The following is a 21139-nucleotide window of genomic DNA, read 5'->3' on the forward strand; positions in this document are numbered from 1 at the left end:
TATATATATATATATATATATATATATATATATATATAATATACTGTATAATAATAATAACGGACCTGGTGGACACTGTCAGCAGACTGCTAAACTAGTATGAAGAAAAAAAAACCACCACAGGTATACAATGTAGATGGATGGATAGTATAGTATTATATTACTTATGGACGACGAGTGCACTGACGACACAGAGGTAGGTACAGCCGTGGCCTACCGTACTACTATATATATATATATATAATATACTGTATAATAATAATAACGGACCTGGTGGACACTGTCAGCAGACTGCTAAACTAGTATGAAGAAAAAAAAAGCCACCACAGGTATACAATGTAGATGGATGGATACTATAGTATAGTATTATATTACTTATGGACGACGAGTGCACTGACGACACAGAGGTAGGTACAGCCGTGGCCTACCGTACTGCTATATATATATATATATATATAATATACTGTATAATAATAACGGACCTGGTGTACACTGTCAGCAGACTGCTAAACTAGTATGAAGAGAAAAAAAAACACCACAGGTATACAATGTAGATGGATGGATAGTATAGTATTATATTACTTATGGACGACGAGTGTACTGACGACACAGAGGTAGGTACAGCCGTGGCCTACCGTACTGCTATATATATATATATATATATATATAATATACTGTATAATAATAATAACGGACCTGGTGGACACTGTCAGCAGACTGCTAAACTAGTATGAAGAAAAAAAAACCACCACAGGTATACAATGTAGATGGATGGATAGTATAGTATTATATTACTTATGGACGACGAGTGTACTGACGACACAGAGGTAGGTACAGCCGTGGCCTACCGTACTGCTATATATATATATATATATATATATATATAATATACTGTATAATAATAATAACGGACCTGGTGGACACTGTCAGCAGACTGCTAAACTAGTATGAAGAAAAAAAAACCACCACAGGTATACAGTGTAGATGGATGGATAGTATAGTATTATATTACTTATGGACGACGAGTGCACTGACGACACAGAGGTAGGTACAGCCGTGGCCTACCGTACTGCTATATATATATATATATATAATATACTGTATAATAGTAACGGACCTGGTGGACACTGTCAGCAGACTGCTAAACTAGTATGAAGGGGAAAAAAAGCCACCACAGGAGTGTTTTTCAGGCAGACAAACGTATACTGGACTGGTGGTCACTGTCAGCAAAACTGTGCACTGTACTCCTGCTATAACTGCTCCCCAGTCCCCACAATTAGGCAGTGTGAGCAGTGCACTCAGCACAGATATATGCAGCAGTGCAGCACACTGAGTGAGCACAGATATGGTGGAGCGTTTTTTTTCAGGCAGAGAAACAACGGATTAAACTCACTGGTGGTATAATCAAAACCCTGCACTGTACTCCCTAACAGCTGCTCCCCGTCCCCAATCCTCCCCACAATTATTACTAAGTCACTCAGTCTTTTCTACTATAACGGAGAGGACGCCAGCCACGTCCTCTCCCTATCAATCTCAATGCACGTGTGAAAATGGCAGCGACGCGCGGCTCCTTATATAGAATCCGAATCTCGCGAGAATCCGACAGCGGGATGATGACGTTCGGGCGCGCTCGGGTTAACCGAGCAAGGCGGGAGGATCCGAGTCGCTCGGACCCGTGAAAAAAAAGGTGAAGTTCGGGCGGGTTCGGATCCCGAGGATCCGAACCCGCTCATCACTAATAATTACTGCACATAAGTGAACAAATTAATTGTGCACTGAAGGTTTGAGTCTGGCACTTTGTCTAAATCACCTCCATTTTTCATTGCACTATTCAGTCCAATTTAGCAATTTATCCTTTTGTTTCTGCCAATATTTCTGTTGTATTCTTGAATTTGTCTATTTTCCAGATGTTTTTCCTATTATTTCCCGCTCCTTTAACGTTCTGCTCAATGCCATAAAATGCCCTTCTGTGACAATGTGTGTATGTGATTGCTTTTTTGTTATGAAATATAAAGGAGAAAGAGATCTCGCTCATGACATTTGTTTCATTCAAAGATGGGTCTGAACTACATTTTGTCTTTCCAACAATGTTTTCAAAACAATATCTCAAAAGCTTGTCCTATAGATCCACTCCAAATAACAAATAAACCATTTGGAATTTGCTATGGATCCTTTAAGCATAAACCCAATCACTGTGCTTCAGGAAATACACATTATTTGGAGGTCATTTTACCATTAAAGCTCTAATTTTGATTACTGTGTACAACAGTAGTATTATTAGTTTTCTGTTCTTTGGTAAAATCTGTACATTGATCAGGTGCTAATTGTCTAATCACCACCAGGGATACACCTGACTACTGGCTAATTAGGGTTGACTGATCAAACACTGAATCAGTGCTGGTTCACCAATTGCCTCTGAAGTCTTGTGTTGCTGTGAGCCCTGTGTCTTTGTGTCTGCAAGCAGAGAAACATAGCAGGATTCAATTCTTTGTGCATTTAATTATCCTGTACTTTGTTGTGCCACTATTTTACTCTGAACTCTGAGCTACTGTCTGCTTATTATTAGGGATGTACAGGCTCATTTTCTAGGAAACCCGCCCAAACTTCTAGTTTCTGAGGGATTTAACTTCAAAAATGCATTTTTCCAGTTTGCAATACAGATGATTAGTACGGAGACGGGACAGAACTTCTTTCACCCAGAACCGATGTTCCTCCAGATCATTCGCAAAGATAAGAATATCATCGAGATAAACCACAACGTGTCGATAGAGAATGTCCCTAAATATTTCATTCACGAAGTGTTGAAATACCGCTGGAGCATTGCTGAGTCTGAAGGGCATGACAAGGTACTCATAATGTCCATCACGGGTGTTAAAAGCGGTCTTCCACTCGTCTCCCTTTCAGATTCGGATGAGATTGTAAGCACCCATTAAATCTAACTTTGTAAAAATGGTGGCTCCATTGACGCGGTCAAACAACTCGGTGATAAGCGGCAGAGGGTACAGATTTTTCACTGTGATGTCATTCAGACCCCGGTAGTCGATACAAGACCACAGACCGCAGCTGGAGAAGATGAAAGCCAGATGAAGCCTTTAGCCAGGTTTTCCTTAATGTACTCTTCCATAGAGTGGGTCTCAGGCAATGACAATGGATATGTGCGTCCATGAGGAGGAGTTTTCCCTGGGATTAGATCAATAGGGTAGTCCCACTCTCTATGGGGAGGAAGAATATTAGCTGAATACTTACTGAATACATCTGTGAAATCCTGATATGGAGTAGGTGGAACATCAGGAGACTTAGAAGAGGATTTGCAAACTGGAAGCACTTTGCGTAGACATGACTCAGAACAGGAAGGACCCCATGCCAGGATATGGGTAGTCCTCCAATCAACTTGAGGGTTATGCATGCGAAGCCATGGGAGGCCTAGAACCATAGGATGTGTGGCCCTTGGGATTACCAGGAAAGAAATCAGTTCGGTGTGCAGAACCCCTAGCATCAGACGGATAGGTAGGGTCTTGGAAGTAATCACTGCATCAGAAATATTACTACCGTCCACGGCAGTTAAAGATATAGGAGAAGGAAGTCTCTCAGTGGGTAGAGACCACTGCTTAACGAACCTCTCAGTATTAAAGTTTCCTGCTGCTCCTGAATCCAACAAAGCAACGAGATTCTTGGTACGTTGAGCCACCTTAAGAGAAACTGAGAGGTTGCAGTCACTTGAAGACAGAGAGGAATTCATTGTTCCTAGCCGACTCTCTCCTTGGCGGGCTAGAACTTAGAGTTTCCTGGACGCTCGGGACAGGCGTTAATGAGGTGGGATGGTGCAGCACAATACAGGCAAAGATGGTCAGATAGACGTCTTCTGCGCTCAGCTGGAGATAATCGTGAGTGACCTATCTGCATATGTTCGTCTTTGGGCGGCGATCGCTGGCGAGGAGCAGAAGGAATCTTATGAACTGTTGATCTGCCTCGCTCTATAGCCCTTTCACGGAACCTTAGGTCAACCTTAGTGCAGAGCGATATGAGCTCATTCAATTTCGAGGGCAAGTCTCTAGTAGCGAGCTCATCTTTAATACGTTCAGACAGGCCTTGCCAGAAAGCTGCATAGAGGGCTTCCTCATTCCAGGAAACTTCTTATGCCAAAGTCTGGAATTGAACTAAATACTGGCCGACAGTTCGTGTCCCCTGACGTAGCCGGAGGATTTCAGAAGAGGCTGATGATACTCGGCCTGGCTCATCAAAGATGCATCTAAAAGTTGCCACGAAGTCAGAGTAGGATGACAACAGCGTATCTGACCTTTCCCATAAAGGTGATGCCCAGTCGAGAGCGGAGCCAGTGAGAAGAGAGATTATATAAGCAACTTTAGTGCGGTCTGTAGGAAAACTGCCCGGTTGCAACTCAAAGTGGATCTCATACTAGTTTAAGAAACCCCTGCAGGCTTTTGGGGATCCATCATATTTAGCAGGTGTCGGCAAGTGGAGACGTGGAGCAGAAATGGGAATGGCAGGTGGGGACACCACCATAGGTGCTACAGTCGGTACACTGGATACCCCTGACCCACGGAGGGTTGCTTGAAGTTCATCCAGCCGGGAGGAGAGGTCCTGAAGACATCAGATGACATGGCCTTGTGCAGCCTCCTGATGTTCAAGGCGGGCTGCCAGTTCTTGCATTGGCCTAGTCCCTTGGACTTGATCTCCGACCGGCTCCATTAGATCAGTGCTTACTGTCACAACTGAGGGCTGGTATTGGTAGCAGGAATCCTCAGTTGTAGGGGCTGACGGGTACTGAAACTTAGGAGGTATGATGGGACTCCTGGACATGTGCAGGAGCTGTAGCACCAATGCCCAAAGGCGTGACCATGACAACTGGAGGTGACTTTAAGGTTTTTATTAAATAATAAAAGTCATGAAAAGTGCAACAGAACAATAAATGTGAAGAGTGTCTCTGGACTTCAACTGGTTTGAGACCAGAACTTGAAAGAGTAGTTGAAGGTATTTAGTGATGCTTGAAAACATTGAAGAAATATGAGAATGATGCTAGAGATCGCAGGAATAGCACTAAGCTATAATGTGGAATACTGAGATCCATGCGAACAGAGTTCCACTGGAGAATAGCTACTGTTAGCTAAATTGTATACTCTGCCGACACAGGGTGCAATAGCAGAAGAGTCAGACTGCACCGCAGAGAGTTATCACAGGAGAGGCAGGCTGCACCGCTGAGAGGACACAGGGGAGTCAGGCTGTACTGCAGAGTATAACACAGGAGAGTCTCTAGTGAAGCTGTAGACTGGAATCACTTGAAAAGACAATTGAAGCACTGACAATTTCCTTGGTGCTGGGACAGGATATTTATACCTGCTGGTGAGCAGGCATTGGCCGACAAGTTGACACAGGCACCAGCAGCGCTGCGGATTGGAAAGAAGACTGACTTGTGACTTTATCCAACATGGCTGCGCCCATTGACAGAGTTTGAAGGGGAAGAAACCATGTGTCAAACAACAATGGCGTCGGAGGCCGCAGCAACAGAAGACTTCAAGCTACACGCACAGCGGTCACAGGGATGACAGCGGCAGCCGCGGTTCACAGAGGACGCCACACTCAGTCTCCATGCGGCAGGATCACGGGCGCGGCGGTGACGGCCGCGATGGGGCTGAGAGCGCCACACCAAGTCAGGTGAAAACACTAAGAAGGCCGCTGAGCCGGCGCTACAGGTAACACAAAAATGAAATGTAACCAAAACATAGTTATGACCCGGGCCTGGCACGCTGAGCCAATCTCAGGAGACACCTAACTGGTAGAAAATGGCGACCAGACACCCGGATCGTGACACGTGAACCTGGTCTCGGTGAGGAGTGGCGCGGGACTTCGGGGACGGGCTCGTCCTCCGAGCCGCTCCATGCATGGGGCCACTTCTCTATCTCCCATGCAGTCCTCTCTGCTCGTGGGGGAAGCCGGACGGTGTCAGCAGCATCGGGCCCAGCCTCCGGTGCAGGTGTCGTGCTCAATGGTGGCTGCGGCACTCCCTGCTGGGGGACTTATTGAGGAGCGTTCCCACTCTATGCAGTCATCCGGCAGCGTTGCAGGCTCCGATATGGTGGCATTGTGTACCGGGCCGGACGGACCTGGGTGCTCCATGGTGCAGAGGGCGTGGCTTCTCGTGGCTGTGTGCGGCAGGTTAGACCTCCGCTCAGGGAGCTTGGGGAGTCTTTGGATAAAGCTATGAGGCTAGGTGCCGAGGCTGCTGCGGGTGCTTAAGGTAGGGAGGCTGCGGTTGACATCACGCAGCAGGTCTGATTCAGTAGGTTGTGCTGGAGCAGTGGCAGGGGGATACTGACGTCTCCATGGCAACAGTAGTGATCAGGCTGTGCTACAAGGGGCCAATGATAGGGACAGGTGGAGAGTTTCAGCGTGGTAGTGCGCAACAGATTTCATCTGGGGTGGATGAAGGTTCCTCAGCGGCTGATAGTGACGACTGAGCAGGGATGTTGCATCCCACTTGGGGTGCTATTTCCTCTATCTGGAACCGTAGGACTTATGCAGAGATAGTAAGTGGCTGACTGTCCTGCATTGCTGCTCCTGCTTTGAATAATTCTGTTTTACGGTCAATTGCACTGCGGCAGTGTTGGCAGTAGTTCCCCTGTTACTACCGTGCCAGGTGGGCAGGGTGTTGATGCAGTTACTTTAGCTATTGAGGTAGTGCGGGCTCTTACCCCAGTGTTGGTATCGCCTGACCGGGGCACCTGTGCCTGCGACCAGGAACGATGTCTCTCTTGTTTCCACAGAGCCAAGGTCACCAATCGAAATGGAAAGAGCAGAAGCTTCTGGACGTGGTCAAGGTGGAGCAGAGTCAGCGGCCGTGGCTGCGCAGGCTGGTGAGTCTTCTTAGGATCCAGACTGGTCCGGGGAGAGTGTGGGTAGCCCTGGTAGTGGAGTGGACTCTGGTACCCGGTCCTCCTCCTCGGGTGCAAGCAAGTATGTGGGTAAGGGCTCCACCAAGCGGTAGGAAGAGGTACAGGTGGCGGGGTACTGAATCTTCCCTGGCTTACACGTCGTCAGAGAGAGACTGCAGCGTTTCACGCAGATATTCCAGTTCTAATTCTCTTCAGGTGTTGGTAGATCGGTTACGGTCTACTGTGTGAACACAGCGGAAATGCGAGGGTCGAGGCCCCGGGACCGGATCCGGAAAGGTCATTAGATCACTATATTCGCACTGACCAGTGATGATAGAAAAGCGCTGCCAGCGAGGAAGAAAGGACACGGTAGTGAAGATACCTTCCGTTCTTATCAGAATTGGGTTAGGTGTATACTGATATTTGCGGCTTGTTACTTGGAGTTTTGGTCCAATGAGTATATGTAGGCGGTGCGCTGCCAATTTCTGCTTCATATGCTTTTCACGACATATAAGGGATATGCGTGGAGACGCTATGATGAGTATTTTATAAGAAAGCAGTATGGGCGCGACATTTATGATTTAGGTAAGAAGGATGTGTAATTATAGGTTGAGGTTACCCTGGTCACCGGAGGCGCGACTGAAGGTAACGGCATTAAAGTTGGGGGAAGCAATATGGACCAAGGTTCTCTAGCTTTAGGGCTGGCCCATCGCGCGCAGGACGCGGTAACTGCTTTGCATGTCACAATGGCCAGTGGGAGTTGGGTAGGGGGTGTCGTTTCGGCACTTCTGCAATAGGTGTGGTGGGAGCCACGCTATCAAATACTGCAGCAAACCAGCGCAAGGGGAGCTGCTATGCCATTGACTCAGCAAAACCGCAGTCCAGCGGGCCCTGTCATTCGGTAGGGCTCCCACTCCGATTAAACTGCCGGCGCTTTTGCCCTGGCTGCAGAGATATCCGCGTCGGGCTGGCGCGGAGTTTCTGCGATCAGGGTTTACTGATGGCTTCCCCTTACCTATTGCTGGGTCAATTCCGGGCGGTTTCGTGCGGAACTTACGTTCCGCGCGGATTTCTCCGATTTTTTTGAAGGCGACAGTCTCTGCTGCGGCTAGTTTCGGACGCATGGTGGGGCCCTTTCAGGAGGCTTCCATTCGGGATTTAGTGCTGTCACCGGTGCGGGTGGTCCTGAGAAAGGTCGATGGGAAATTTAAGCATATACAGCATCCTTCTTATCCTCTGGGGGGGCATCAGTGAATGAGGCCATCCTGGAGGTGCATTGTAGGGTGGTCTACCTGTCATTTGACTCGGCGTTGGAGATTGTCAGGTCGTTTGGTAGTGGGGCACTCATGTGTACATTGGATGTTGAGTCGGCTTTCTGCCTCCTTCCTTTACACCCGTCAGCGTTTCGCTTTATGGGTTTTCAGTTGAATGATGGGTTTTTATGTCGACAGATTCTTGCCTATGGGTTGTTCAATTTCTTGCGCATATTTTGAGCGGTTTAGCACATTCTTACACTGGTGTTTACGAGTGGCCTCGGGAGAGCTGGGAATTACGCACTACCTGGATGATTTTCTTTCAATCGTCCCCCCTAATTCAGATCGATGTATGATTCTGCTAAACTACTCGCTTCAATTGTTTGAGGTTTTAGTGAGTGCCATTAGCGGGTGAAAAGACCGAAGGTCCTACGGATTCTTTGGTGTATTTGGGTATTAAAATTGATACTCGGGCAGGTTTGTGCAGGCTTACAGAAGATAAAGTGTGCCGTCTCCATGAGGGAATATGGTTGGCGCTGGTGGCAGGCAAACTCGCACTTCAGCAGGTTCAATTTCTAGTGGGTTTGTTTAACTTCACCAGCAGCGTGTTTTTTGTAGGAAATTAGAAAGGGCGACAGTGGGAATTAGACGTACACATCACTTTTGAGATTATCTTGTGAGATTTGTAGGGATTTGCGCGTTTTGGTAGCCTTTCTTTTCCATTTTAACGGGGTATGTTTGTAGCAAGAAACGGCTTTTCCCAGTACTGTCTTGGAGTTTTTTACGGCCGCAGCAGGTGCCTTTGGCTTTGGTGCTTATTTCTCAAGTAGGTGGTGCGCCGCGAGTTGGCGGGAGGATTGGATTGTCAATCGCTTAATAGGAAACATGTGGTTGCTCTAAATTTTCCTAATAGGTTGGAGTTGGAATTATGGGGCCACTGCCTGCTGAATAAGGAGGATATATTTGGTGTGACAACATGGTAGTGGTCTTTGCCATGAATAGTCTACTTCCTTGCCGGTCTTAGGGTTCTTGCCCAAATAGTGTTGACATGCTTGGTGAACAACATCATGTTGCGAACCAAGCATGTTCCAGGTGCCCGTAATGAAATTGCTGACATGCTTGGTGAACAACATCACATTGCGAGCCAAGCATGTTACAGGTGCCTGTAACGAAAGTGCTGATCCCCTTTCCCGTTTTGAGTGGTTACGCTTTAGACGGTTGGCTCCCCCGGCATGTTCTTTGGGTGATGAAGGTCCGGATTATGTGTGTCGGGTTATCCGACAAGACTTGAGGACCTAGCACACAGGTCCTTGGCTCCAGCAACATTTGCGACTTACTTGGCTTCCTGGGAGCGTTGGAACCGTTTTCTGCTGGAGAGGGGCCATAGGGGTAAGACCACCCTGACTTACTTTTTGCCTTCGTTTGGTGATTTTATGTCAACGGGATGTCGCGTGTGTATGTCGGACGGGTGCTTGCAGGCATTTCACACTTTTGCGGTCTTCGCAAGGAGAGGGACTTTACTACGTCCGTTTTCCTGGTGCTTGGTCCTTGTCGAGACGAATTTTGGGGTCGCTGAGGAGGATCTGCTCCTCGGACTACGAAGTTCGCCTTTTCAGGATGGCATTTGTGTTGGCTTATCATGGTGCGTTCAGGGTGAGCAAACTGGTGGTGCTCTCCCATGCAGCAGCTTCGCCCATGCTGACGAGCTAGGTCATCGTACGCCCCGTCGGTTTGTGGTGCAAGATTCAGCATTCCAAGACCGATGTAGTGGGCAGGGGGCAGTGGGTCCGAATGAGTCAGGCCAGTATACGCCGCATTTGTCCAGTGGTCACAGCCAGGGCTTATTTGGGATTTCGGCCTCATTCGCCTGACTGGTGGCTCGTTTATTGTGACGGTTCCCTGCTGACTAGGTACCATTTCCGGTCGGTTTTTAGAGCGCTGTTTATTGGACCTGGGTCTGTAACCAGTCATTTATGGGACTAACTCTTTCCGCATCGGCACTGCTTCTGACGCCACCGTGGTGGTTTGGTCCGAAGTCAAGATCCGGGCACTGGGTAGGCGGAGGTCTGGTGCAGTTAGATGCTATATCAGGCCTTCCCCTGGCAGTGCTCCCCTTTGAGGATTAGCCGCTCATCGGAATCGCCTTTACGATTGTGAGGGCCTTGAGGAATTTTTGTTTTACCGTCGGTTTTAATTACGGCTTTTGCCTGCTGACGGATGTTTTGTTTGTTTCAAGTCAAATTGGGTGACCCAAACTCCCCCTCCCGTCATTCTGTCACGGCTAGGGGTTTTTTCCCCTCATGTTATGTAAGAGTTTACACTTATTCATTCCTTTCTACACAATTATTTTACAGGACAGCTGTCAGATCCGCTAATTGTTTGGTTGATTGGCCATTCTTATATTTACTGGCTATCCATTTCATCTGTGGTCAGTGATGTTGAGAGGTTCCAGGAGCTGCAGCTCATGCGCTGGTTGGGGGCGCAGGGGCCTCCGGTGGGATGTTTCCGAGAATGGTTACTATCGGCTGTGGATAATTTTGGTTATCCACTTTTCCTGTGCATGTAGGGGGCAACGATTTAGTGCGTAGGTCTGGCTTAGATATGCGCTTTGAAATTCTGTGCCATCTTTTGCAGTTGATGACCGAATGGCCAATTTGCACTGTCATTTGGTCGGACTTCGTGCCCCGGAGGGTTTGGCGAGGAGCTTTTAACCTGCGTGCGATTGAGCTGGTCAGGAGGTCGGTAGCGCTCTCCAGCGACAAAGTGGTCAAGTTGTGACTCATGGTGAGATTTCCTGTACTGGTCAGATGGGGTACACCTGTCAGCTGCAGGTCTGCCCATATTTGAGGACATCATCAGAGTCTCGAGGTCCTGTTAGTTTGTTGCGTTTAGGGTTTTTGGTGGAGGTGGCAGGTTTGAAGGAACCTGGCAGTTGGCCGGTTCAGAAAGGTTATTTAATTTTGATTTATTAGGTTTAATTCTTAAGTTTTGGAATTGAGTTTTGGTTACTTTTATATTTTTACTATGGGGCATAACCATACCAGGTGAGCCCATATGCTATTAGTTGGTAAGCATCATACGTGGATCTTGGGGCTGGTGGCCCAATATTTTATTCCATAGGGGCGGAGTTTAGCTCTGTCCTTACGAGTTGTGTTGTGGTCAGGGGTAGTGGCAGGAGGTCGACCCCTGGCCATGGAGGGGCAGATGGCCCATGGTTGAGCTGGATTCTGGATGGTCTGGGATGGTGGCAGAAGGCTGATCCCTGAACATCTGGGCAGAAGGCCCTCCAACATTTAGGATATTATTTCAATTGTAATTTTTAGATATTTTATTTTCATGTGCTGTCTGCTTTATGCTATGTGTTATAAATATTTTAACCGTTCTTCTCCCAGCCACCTTAGTTAGAGAGGGAGTTTTTCATTCAAGTTTAGCTTTAATAGGCCTTCCTCTCAGTCAATAAAAGCCGACCCCTTTCACGCCACATTTGGTTGTCAGTGTCACTATTTATTTAGATAAGTGGGCTTGAATGATGTGCAGATGCATCTGGACGCGTGAAGTTTATGCCTACAGTGCAGCCCAGAGCTCCTAATAGTAATACAGGGCAGCACATACTGGTGCCCACAAAAGTGATGTGTGGCATAATTCCAATAATATAAGTGCATACATTGAGTGACAGATTGTTTGTATCTGTTGATCACGACTGAGTACAGCATAAAGTAAAACAGAGTGAATACATCTAAATATTTGCTAAATCAAAAATGTTAGCGCAGTCTAAGAAAATGCTTCTTATTGAAAATTCTCCTTGCAGTACTTCCATGAGAAACTGAACGGAACACAATCATTGCATTATAAAACATGACTTGAAAAACAACTGCTTTTGATATACAGCTGAATCAAACAGTATTATGCCCTCTTTGACTTTACAGTAAAGCAGCTGCAGTTTCTATGTATATAACCATGAGGTACAAAACTATTACTACAACCAAAACGATGCCTTTCCTGACATCTGTTCCTCACAGCTGAGACAGGATTTTCTGTTGCAGACATGACTTGTGGTGGTGTCAGACACAGAGAAAAAAGCAGCTGGGAGACACTGTCGTAGTTTGGAGGCACATTTTCAGACAATCTATTTATGTATTTGTTGCATTTATACATATACATGACACCGGCATACTCTGTTGTGATTTTATAGTTGGAAAAAAGCATAGTAATAAAACAAGATTGGCTTTTAATAAAGAGATGAGGGCTTTGTGCATAAGCCTGCAATCTGTTGGATGCTTGTTTTATGTACCAATAATAAGACTATATAGTTTATGGGGCTGATGCAGCATTGAGAGTAAGTCAGGTATACATTACTCAAATGAAACGTGCAAGGAACAATTGTACATTTTCACCCATAGTCAAACCTGTAAGTTATTAAGATTTTAGCTGCCGCTGCTTAGGCAGCATATGCGCCTAGTTTACTACTGGTCATCCTCATCAGTATATACTTGCAACTGCTCCATAGTGTTGGGAATTATTTGCAGAGTTACACACCAGCGGATGACTCAAACTATGACAAGCTAAGTTACATAACCAGTTGTGCTGGTTTATTGATAGATAGCGGGTACACTGTGATATACACACTGGTCTCATGGATTGAAGCTTCAGCATAGTGGGGTTCTATACAGCTCACCTGCTGGTGAGTGTATTCTTCTAATGGGAATAGCGGTGCAGGATGCTGGAACGAATTTGGTATGATATACCGATGGATGGGATGCCAACGGTCATAATACCAACAGCGGCATCCCGACCAGCAAAATCATGACAGTCGCCCAGAAAGTACCCTAACCCTCCCCTGCCCCCTACCTTAAACCTAACCCTTCCTTGTAGGTGCCAAACCCTAACCCTCCCTTGTGGGTGCCTAACCCTCCCCGGTGGTGCCTAACCCTAACATTCAATTCCCTTCGGCCTAAACATAACCCTCCCTCCTTAATGCCTAGCCCTAACATACCCTTGTAAGTGCCTAACCCTAATCCCCCCTCCACTGTACCTAACCATCCTCATCCCATCCCTGCACCCTAACCCTTACCCCCCTTCTAATGCCTAAACCTATCCTCCCACCCCCTGTGGCAGGACACGAGCGTGTCACACTAACAGAACATTCAGAATTCCAAACGTCTGTTTGTGATGTCGGCATTATGCCGCTATTCAGGATTCTGGCATCGGTATTTCAACCATCGGGATCCCATGCCATTTAACTATCTGCCGATGGAACAGCTTCATGCGGGTAACAGTAGTTCATGTTTTTTTTTTTTTTTTTCGTTTTTCCTTGTGTTTGAAACATTATTTCCTAAATTGCTTATGCCCCAAGAGTATAGACCATGACAATTATTCCACACTGTGTTATGCTTACACTCAGTTCCATAGGTTTATAGGCGATGCCTTGTGACGCTCACACAATTATCTACTGCCCAGCAGTCTTTTAGCCTCCTGCAATGCTAGGCTTCTCCTATAGCAGCCGTCTTTCTAAGGTGAATTAGGTCCACCCGTACTCAGATGCACCCAGGTTTTATGTATGGACAAGCCTACTATCGGAGGCCTTGCAGGGGTAAATGCAGTATTGTGAGACTTTCACCAGACACAACCTTACTATTATGCTAAGGCACAGACTGAGAAATATATAAGGAGTGCATGTGAGTGCAACAATGTACAGGTTGAATGTAATCTTTACACAATCAAGATGTACATGCAGCAATGCACAGGGTGTTATTAGCAACGAGACTGTGTATACAAATGATTTATAAATGCAACAATGCACAGGATGGAATAAGCTACTTAATTAAATATTAATGCAACAATGCACAAGGTCTATACAATAAAAAAATATAGGCAAGACAATGCCTGTGTGGAAACTCCACACCAAAACCTGAATACAACGCTAGCTGTATCCGATCAGTTAAGAAGTCAGAAAGGGTCTCAGAATGGGTGTAGTATGTGTTGCCAGCGGTCACGCTCCCGGCGACCAGAATACCGGTGCCGGAATCCTGACCGCCGGCATACCGACAGCTGGGCAAGCGCAAATGAGCCCCTTGCGGGCTCGCTGCGCGATCTATGAACCCCCAAGAGGGAGAAAAGTTGTCGGTATGCCGGCGGTCAGGATTCCAGCACCGGTATGGTGGTCGTCAGGAGCCCAGCTGCCGGCAACCTGAAGACCACCCCTCAGAATCACAGAAATTCACAGGCTGACAGGTTTTCACTAAGAGCATGAACTATCACCAGCGATTTGGGAGAGACCAGGAAGGGAATATAAATGATGCATGCACCAATCAGAATCCTGTAGTAGCATAGTAACATAGTGACTAAGGTTGAAAAAAAGCCAATTGTCCATCAAGTTCAACCTATTTGTGGCCTCCTATGCAGTCTTATTATAGGACTAGTTATTTTTATGTTAGGACTAGTTATAAAATCCATTGACAAATGGGTCCATAGCTTGGAGGGTACAGACAGAGGAAGTAATTGTCCAGAAGGAAGAACACAAGGAGACTTGTTTTTGGCACTGACAAGACAGGCCCTAACAAACTCCTGAACGTCTGTCTTGATAGTTGGCCACCATACTGAGCAAGAGAGAATGTGTAAAGTCTTTACAACCCGTGTATGTTCTAAGGTCTTGTTGAAATGGAACTCAGATAACATGGCTGATCTGATTTTCTCTGGAATGAACAGGAGTCCTGATGGAGTCTCAGATGGGGCCTACATCTGTGCTGACTGGACTTGAGAGGCAAGATTCATGGTGAGACCATCAAGAATGCATCCTGGGGTAAGAATCGGCTCTGGATGCTTAGAGACTTCATGGTTAGACAGAAAACTCTGGGATAAAGCATCAGCCTTGATGTTTTTGGAGCTGGGCCTATAGGTAATTACAAAATTGAAGCTAGCAAAGAACATTGCCCATATGGCTTGCAGAGAGTTCAATCTTTTAGCAGATTCAAGATAAACTAATTTTTTGTGGTTGATGAATATGGTTACTGTATGCCTTGCCCCCTCCAGCCAGTGCCTCCATTCCTCTAAAGTACAATTGACTGCTAAGAGCTCTCAATTTCCTAAGTCATAGTTGACTTCAGCAGAGAAAAAGGCACAGGAGTGGAGTTTGTGACTGACTGGATCCTCTTGTGAAAGAATAGCTCCAACACCTACATCGGAGGCTTCCACTTCTACAATTAAGGGCAGATCTAGGTCGGGATGCCAGAGAACAGGAGCAGAGATAAATGCTTTTTTAAGGTCCTCAAATGCCTTTACCACCTGTGGTGACCAATGAGCAGGATCCGCACCTTTCTTGTTTAAACTCACAATTGGGGCTACAATTGAAGAACATGAATCGATAAATCTTCTGTAGTATTATGCAAAACCAAGGAAACGTTGAGTAACTTTTAGATTAGAGGGACAAACCCATTCCACAATTGCCTGAAGTTTCTTAGGATTCATAGAAAACCCCTGGGAGGTGATGATGTATCCTAGGAAGGCCACCTTCTCAACCTCAAATTCACACTTTTCCAGTTTAGCATAAAGATGATTTTTCCCTGAGCTTGGTGAGGACCGCTTTAACATGAGCTCGGTGTTCTTTGAGTGAGGCAGAGTAGGAATTCCTGAATAACATAATTTATGAGATCCTGGAAAACGGCAGGGGCATTGGAGAGTCCAAAAGGTATTACCAAGTACTCGTAGTGTCCTGAGTGGGTATTGAATGTGGTTTACCACTCATCCCCCTGCCAGATCCTAATGAGATTGTATGCTCCTCACAAATCAATCTTAAAGAAGGCTGTATCATTTCTGAGCTGATCAAATAATATGGAGATCACAGGCAAAGGGTATGAATTTTTTATCGTAATTTTAGTCAGTCCCCTGTAATCTATGCATGGCCGTAATGAGACATCCTTTTTCCCAACAAAGAAAAACCTGGCTCCTACCGGTAACTTAGAAGGCTTGATAAAGCCTTTTTCTAAACTATCCCAAATGTATTCCTCCATAGCTTTTATTCTTAGGCAAAGACAAAGCATAGAGGCGGCCTTCAGGGAGTCTTGCTCCAGGTATAAGATAAATTGCACAATAATAAGGATGGTGAGGAGGAAAAGATTCAGCTTGCTGTTTGGAAAAAACATCCATGAAAGACATGTACTGGGTTGGCAACCCTTCAGGGACTGAGAGTGTCGAGCGGATTGGCATGGTCAGACATTTGGCTGCACATACCGTGCCCCAGGAAACAAGATCTCCTGTACTCCAGTTGAATACTGGGTTGAGTTTTTAGCCAGGGCAGAGCCAGGACAATTGGAGTTAGTGGACAATGTACAAGGAAAAAAGACAACTCTTTACAATGAAACATTCCAACAAAATACTGGAGGGCTGAAGTCCAGGTGCTCATCTGACTGTTTTGAAGAGGACTACCATCTAATCCATAGATGGAAATTGGTGGACAAAGAGTCTGCATAGGAATTCCTCGGGCACAAGCATATTCCAGCAGCACCGGAGTCTACAAAAGCAGTTACTTCACTTGGACCAGAAAGAGTAGTTATCCTAATAGGTAACAATAAAGAATTATTCAGGGATATGGAACAGAGACCTGAAAAAACTCTCCCTGAATTTCTCGGGTCTACTAGTTTTCTGCCTTCTGCGGACAAGTGTTCACCAGATGCCCTTTGGGCCCATAATAAAGACATAGTCCTAAACTGCGACATCTTGCCCTCTCTTGAGGTGTCAAACGGAAAGACCCAATTTTCATGGGTTCCTCAGTATTCCCTGCAACCTCTGGCACCATCCAATGAGATGTAGGTGTGGGAACCTCTTTCTCCATTTTTAGTTTCCGGTTCCGCCTATCTACTTTGATGGCTAACTCCATAAGTGCATCCAAAGTGGCCAGGGAAGGATATTGGATGGAAAAATACTTAATTTATTCTGTTAGTCCCAACCAGAACTGACTCCAAAGTGCCAGATCATTTCAACCACAGTTATTGGCCTATCGGCGTAATTTGGTACAATATACCTTGGCAGAATTTCTCCCTTGCTTTAGGGAGCGAAGATGAGACTCTGTGGATACTGCCCAATCTGGGTCATCATAGAGTATTCCCAAAGCTTTAAAGAAGGAATCCACGGAATGCAGACTGGGGTGCTGCTGAAAGGCTAAAAGCCCAAGATTGTGGGTCACCTTGCAACAGGGAAATTATAATTCCTACTCGTTGGGTCTCAGAACCTGAAGAGTAAGGCCTGAGCTTGAAATATAGCTTACAACTCTCCCGGAAGTTCACAAACTGTTTATGGTCCCCAGAGAACCTATCTGGGAGGTTTAGTTTAGATTTCCACTGAGCAGATGATGAGACAGTCTGGGTCCTTCGATTTTCCTCCTGAGTGTCCACACGAAGGTTAAGCTCCAATAGCAGCTAGGTCAAACTCTGGATCTGGGCCAGATTTTGTGCTGGATCCATCCAGAGACGAATGACCCATAGAGCTACGGTTTGTTTGGCTGGTGATACTGTTATGTTTACACTCAGTTCCGTACATTTATAGGTGGTGCCTTGTGATGCTTATGCAATTATCCACTGCCCAGCAGTCTTTTAGCCTCCTGCAATGCTAGGCTTCTCCTATAGCAGCCTGCTTTCCAGGGTGAATTAGGTCCACCCCGTACTCCGATGCCCCCAGGTTTTATGTATGGACAAGCCGACTATCAGAGGCTGGGCAGGAGTAAATGCAGTATGGTGAGACGTTTACCAGACACAATCTTACTACTATGCTAAAGCACAGACTGAGAAGTATTTAATGAGTACATGTGAGTGCAACAATGCACAGGTTGTAATATAATCTTTACACAATTAATATGTACTTGCAACAATGCACAGGGTGTTATTAGCAATGAGACTGTATATGCAAATGATTTGTAAATGCAACAATGCACAGGATGGAATAATCGACTTAATTCAATATTAATGCAACAATGCACAAGGTGGATACAATAAAGAAATATAGGCAATACAGTGCCTATGTGGAAACTCCACACCAAAACCTGAATACAACGCTAGCTGGATCCGATCAGGAAAGCAGTCAGATAGGGTCTCAGAATCACAGATATTCACAGGCTGACAGGTTCTCATTAAGAGCATGAACTATCACCAGCGATTTGAGAGAGACCAAGAAGGGAATATAAACAGTGCTTGCACCAATCAGCATTGTGTAGTCTAATTAACAAAACTCTATGCAGCTGCCTTGCTGCACGTAATTCACACCCTAAGCAATGGGGAACGCTGTCTGCCTCCGGCATCCCCATTGCTAGTAGTCCGGTGGCTCCCAGTGCCCGGCGTCCACCTGTTGCTAGGCGCTGGGAGGGGATCAGCGGGAGATGCATATTTTGAAAAGTCCTTATTTTCCAGGACATTTCTGATACTTTAGTGCGGTTGCAACACTGGGCTGAAAAGCAGTTCAACTCTGCAGAGGGAAGCCCAATAACGCTGTCTGTACCTCCAAATGTTGTTTCAGTTTGCCGGGAGTCTGCAGGAATGGTAAGCTCACCAGGGATCAGCTTGGTGGACAGAGCATTCAGCCACATCCCTGATGTATCGCCCGTCCCCCAGACTCATATGTCACTGTCAGCTAGCCAATGGGGGCTGACAGTAATTTACTGGACGTAACTTTTAGAACTTCCTAGTAATATAAACTACTATAGTATAAACATCAGGACCTTATGCCCACCACTGTCTTTTACTTCCAGTTTCCAAAGCGGGTATCACTTTTATTGAATCTAACCCCTGGTTTTCCATAGCTGTTCTATATCGTCTTGAACTGTAAGTGCTGTTTACTTGTTTGCTCATTTGATTATTTACTGTGGCGCCATACAAATAAAATAAAGGATAATAATAATAATGATTGCATTTCTCAGAGATAGCATCAAGAGAATGAAAGCATACTACAGATATATTTTGCTATGTCTACGGCCAATTTATCAAGACAAGAGCAAAAATGTACTCAGTCCAAGCATCTTTTAAGATGTGTGAGATGTACAAAGCATATTTCGTCTAGTCTGTCGGGAATCGAGAAAAATCCTGGCACCTAATTTCACCTGCGAATACGGCAAATAAACTCTGGAAGGTAAGATGGGCAATATTGTTTTTTTTTTTAATTATTTTTTATTTCTATTTTTCATTTTAAAATGTTCTTTTGCAGGATGGTATTGAGGAGAGAAGAGATTCATGCAGTTTACTGTCTCAAATGTTTGGAGGAAAACCACTGATCACTCAAGCAACTGTTACTTCTTCTTCCACCAGGATATACTGGAGTTTGAATGCAGCTATCAAGGACAGTATAACAAGAACATGATGGGAAACTACATCTGGGCGCTAATTCATGAAAGTGATGTACTGTATAAACATAAATCTCCAAAAGCTACTAATTATTTTGTGATTATGTTTGTACAACTTTATAAGTTAATTTTCATTCATACATTGATTTTTTTTTCTCACATTGCGTAAAACAAAATACTAATTCTTCCTTTTCTCATCAGAAATAGGTAAATTTCAAACTATAAAATTACCTGTTCACAAAAGCAAAGTTTGAGGGGAATAAATACCATTTTCCGTACTTTTGAGACGTAAGCAATTAAGAAACAGCACACTACTCAAGGTCAAAAATTTGTTACATAGTGTTTTATTGGGGTCTGAATGTAGCTAAGTGTGAGACTTGTGACTTCATCATGTTAAGTCTCGCAGAGCCTCTCACAGTACTAAATAAGGATCTACAAGATGGCTACAACCACATGTCCAGTAATACATCAGATTGGAGGACATACCTCCCTGGGTCCTGGTGCCCAGCATGTATGCACAGTAAGGTGACAGTGCAATAGAACACTGCTTTCTAACACACAGAAGGTGCACAAAATAACTCACCTAACTGGCATACTTTTGCTTTCATGTTGGTCTGCCTGGCTTGCATTTACGTGAATGCAGTCAATGAACTTATGCTTCTTCCCACCACAGTTCCTCCACTTGGGTCTTAAGGGTCAATGCACCCTAATTTTGTATGACTTTGAATGGCCACATATGTGTGACCTCATTTTGCAAATTCATAGCAAGATGTGCTTTGCAAATGTGCATATGTTTATCTCTACAACAGCCTCTATATCTATAATAAATTGTATTATTTCAATCTGCAATCATGGATCTCCTGTACAGTTATTCTTCTCCTAACACTGTTTTGATGGACATCTGTATGGTGAGCCGCCGATAATTATGGCATACCTGGGTGCTTGGAGGGGACACAGTTACACCCCTTATTATGTACTTACCTACGGTTGGTGTTGCAGAGAAGTTACACCTCCCTTGCACTCCTGGGCTGGTACAGAGACCTAGGCCTGGGCCTGGATAATCTGTACCTGCTCACTCCCCCTCATGGTTCCCCAGTCTGTGTGCCTGTACAAATCTCCCAGCAAGTCAACCAAGTCATAAGACCCATGTTAATTTATTACTGAAAACCACAATCTGTGTGGTATAACTTTCAATAGTACCGTGCCTAACTGCACCTACATTGTTCATCCATACGGTACCTGACACTCTTTCAAATAGGCTCTGTGGATGTCCGCAGGGTTTTGTAGAGAATTTTCTCCTAAGTGCATCATGTTTAGCATAATTACTGTAATTCTCTAAGGTGCAATGTTGTTAAAAATCATTGTCTAAAATAAATTGGGGAAAAAAATCTTACAGACAAGAGCACTGATAGGCATGGTTGTTAAATAATAATGTATTAAATTAATTAATCAATTATCCTTAATTAACAATATTAAGCTTCCCATGTAAATCTCCCAGCAAGTACTATTCTTTGTTCTGCTATGTCAGAAGCTTCTGGGGAGTTTATTGCTTCTTTCATTAGTAAAGCCAGAAGCATAAAAGAATATCCAGAGTCATGCACAGCATTTGTGTGCCCATAGGTTCTCAATTATAAATCCTCTTTCTACTGTTTCTCTGTTTAGCAGCAGCAGATTTC

Source organism: Pseudophryne corroboree, chromosome 6 (genome assembly GCF_028390025.1).
Source record: "Pseudophryne corroboree isolate aPseCor3 chromosome 6, aPseCor3.hap2, whole genome shotgun sequence".
Classification (NCBI taxonomy): Eukaryota; Metazoa; Chordata; class Amphibia; order Anura; family Myobatrachidae; genus Pseudophryne; species Pseudophryne corroboree.